The sequence below is a fragment of the Mandrillus leucophaeus genome, unplaced genomic scaffold (assembly GCF_000951045.1).
Source record: "Mandrillus leucophaeus isolate KB7577 unplaced genomic scaffold, Mleu.le_1.0 Scaffold668, whole genome shotgun sequence".
NCBI lineage: Eukaryota > Metazoa > Chordata > Mammalia > Primates > Cercopithecidae > Mandrillus > Mandrillus leucophaeus.
Genome location: NW_012107230.1, coordinates 1,799,845 through 1,803,223, shown reverse-complemented (window position 1 = coordinate 1,803,223; position 3,379 = coordinate 1,799,845).

Genomic DNA, 3,379 nt, shown 5'->3' with positions numbered 1-3,379 from the left:
ACTTGTAACACTTTTAATCAGAATATGCTTCAATACATTTCAATAACTTACAGCCTTGAAATCTCAAAAGATTAATACACAAATATTTGTTTCTCACACACATAAGGCCAACTGGGAATCATTTGGGGGTAGGACTTTCTGCTATTTAGTGACTCAGTGATTTACAACTTTTCTATCTTACAACACTATCATTTCAACATATTATCTCTGCAGTTGCTAAAGAAGGGGAATAGAGAGCTTAGATAGCACACCGACTTGTAATGCTTTGACTTCATAGTGACCCGTCTTATCTGTGCAAAACCCATTGGCCAGAGTATTTATATGGTCCCAACATAACTAAAAAGATACTGCGCTATTTAGGGGAACACATGAAAAATTTGGAGAGTACTACTGTCTTCCAGGAGAACGTTTATGTTATCCAAGAAATTTTACATGTTTCTTACTTGATTCCCATAACAGTTCTTTTTTTTCTTTTTTTTTCTTTTTTTTTTTAATTGAGACGGAGTCTTGCTCTGTCGCCCAGGCTGGAGTGCAGTGGCGCGATCTCGGCTCACTGCAAGCTCCGCCTCCCGGGTTCATGCCATTCTCCTGCCTCAGCCTCCTCAGTAGCTGGGACTACAGGGGCCCGCCAACACGCCCGGCTAATTTTTGTATTTTTTTAGTAGAGACGGGGTTTCACCGTGGTCTCGATCTCCTGACCTTGTGATCCGCCCGCCTCGGCCTTCCAAAGTGCTGGGATTCCAGGCGTGAGCCACCGCGCCCGGCCCCCATAACAGTTCTATGAGGTCTATGGAGCAGATAGCCATTCCTTCGTAGAAATGTAGCAACTAATTCCCACAGGGTATAATGACTTTTCTAAAGTCACAAATTTGACGAATATAGAGGTTGAATTAGAACCCAGCATGCCTCGGTTCACTTCTGAGTTCTTCGTGCTTCAAAAAATTTCCTTCTGAAAGGAAAAACATTAAGTTCCAGGAAGAATCCTAGAAGCTAAAGGTGGCCAACTCAGCCAATTTCAGTCACTTTCAGATATAAAATGCGATTCTCTATCTTCCAAATGTATTAGTAAATAATATATTAAAACATTAGGAATCTTTTAAAAAGAGATTATCATATATTTGATAGCAAAAAAAGTAATTCGCTAGTAAAATTAATATTTACTAGCAAAAAAGAAAATTAAAAACTCTGTTGATCTGACAGCTGTCAGCACCACAAAGCAGTTTTAAGGAAATAGTAGAGAAAGAAAATCTTGCTTAATACGCAAAAGGGATACTGAAAGGAAATATAATCGGAGGAAGTTTAATATTAATTATGTGATCTTATGTCATGATGATTTGACATTACACACACACGAGTTAATATAGTATGTTAGAGAGATAATTGGTCAACTGGATTTCAAAATACTTAATGTTTTCCATTCATTACTATGCCTCTCCTTAGACTCATCTCTCCTATACTTATGTACCCTTGTTTTACTACTTGTCATATTGTGTTTTAATCATTGATGTTGGCATCTCTTCCTTCCCCCAGATTTTGAAGACAAGCACTGTGTTTTATTGGTTGTTATAGCCACAACACATAGTGAAGTGCTCCTACCTCTCTTGTTCCTTTTCTGAAGGTTCTTCAGCTTTTGTTAATCACTGGCTCTTCCATGTTCCTCAATGTTCTGTCCTACATCCTCTTCTCTTCTCAATCTATACTCTTCTCTTGGGAGATTTTAGCTACTCTCATGGATTTAAGTACCATCAATATTGTGATAATCCTTGATCTCTATTTCCAATTGATCTTTAGACCCATCATTCATTGTCTACAAGATCTCTCCACTGGTCCTGAAACTCAAAACATTTCTAGTTGACTCAATTATCTCCCTCCAGACCCCCAAAATGCTATTGATTCTATGTTCCCTAGCTCTTTGGCACCATCATCTAACTAGTTGTTCAAGCCAGATATGGAGGAGTCATTTTTCTTCCCCCCAATCACCCACTATGATCAATCAATCACCAAATTCTACCCATTCTACTTCATTAAAAACCTCTCAAATACATGAAATTTATTTCCATCTCCACTTCCGTTGTACTAATCCTGACACTATTACCTCCCAACTGGAATACTCCTCTTCTACCTCATTTTCCATACTTCAGAGAGAGTAATCTGTCTAAAATGCCAATAAGATGTTATTGCTTCCATATTTTAAAATAATTAATACTCTGTTATTACTAGGTACTTTGAGTATACAAAGAAGGAAACGTATATGATTCTCATTTTTAAGAAGCTTGAAGTGTAAATGAGAGTGGTGATGGAAAGAAAATAATTAAAGTTTTTTGATACCAACAACAGAAACTGACTCTGGCTAACTTAAGCAAAATTTTAAAAAATATATAAATTAAAAGAATAGTAGATAGTTTCCGAAACCAATAAGAAGTCTGAAAAAGTAGGTTTGGAAAAGAGTCAAGAACCAAAGGTAACTAGGCGGCAAATAATACAGCCAAAGTCACTCCACAGGAGCAGTTGATGTTGGCACTACTGCTTCTGGCCACTAACTCTACCGTGTCAATGAATAATCTTTACCTGTCCACGTTTCTTTGCATCATTCCCTTGAAATTCAAAATCCCAGAAGGAACCATTCAATTAGAGAAGTCTAAGTCATGCATTCATGACTACATGCCAGGGAGGAAGGAGTGGGAGTATGGAGGATCTGGTTACTTCACAATCCATGATGGAGATGGAGCCCAAATTCCCACTAGGACTCACACAAAGGAAGATTCTCTCCGAATAGGAAGGTTGTTTAGAGAGTAAGCAGCTCCGAAATGTGACAACTATATATAAATATATACAAGTTTACAAATCTTTATCCAAAAACCTTGGGAAAAGATGTATTTGTGAATTCATAAATTTTCAAACTCAGAAGAGTAGCAAGGTCGATATACCATATATTAAGTAATATGCTGAGTGGGAGTTGGGGCAGTATCCCATAGTTAAATACATTTATGTTTCTTAATTGAAATATATTACTATTAACACTAAACTTGGATAAATAAAGACTAGAAAGAGCCTTACATCAGTTCAAGTTACGTTTCACTACCAAATAATTTCAGGTCAGACCAGATTTTTTAACGAATTATGAAAAAATTTTCTATTTTCATGACTTTGGGGATTTAAACATTGTAAGAAAGAATTGATTGTCTTATTTGTGTTAAGCAACATAAATATTAATCAAAGTTTCTCAGATAAAGGATGTAATTACTCTGAAGAGATCAAGGACCAATCATCCTAGTCTATCTTAAAAGATTACTAGGATTTGAATGGACCTGAATGTGAGGAAGGACATGAACTCTGGAAGGCACAGCATGAGGAAATACTCTTGGATGGGAAAAAAAGA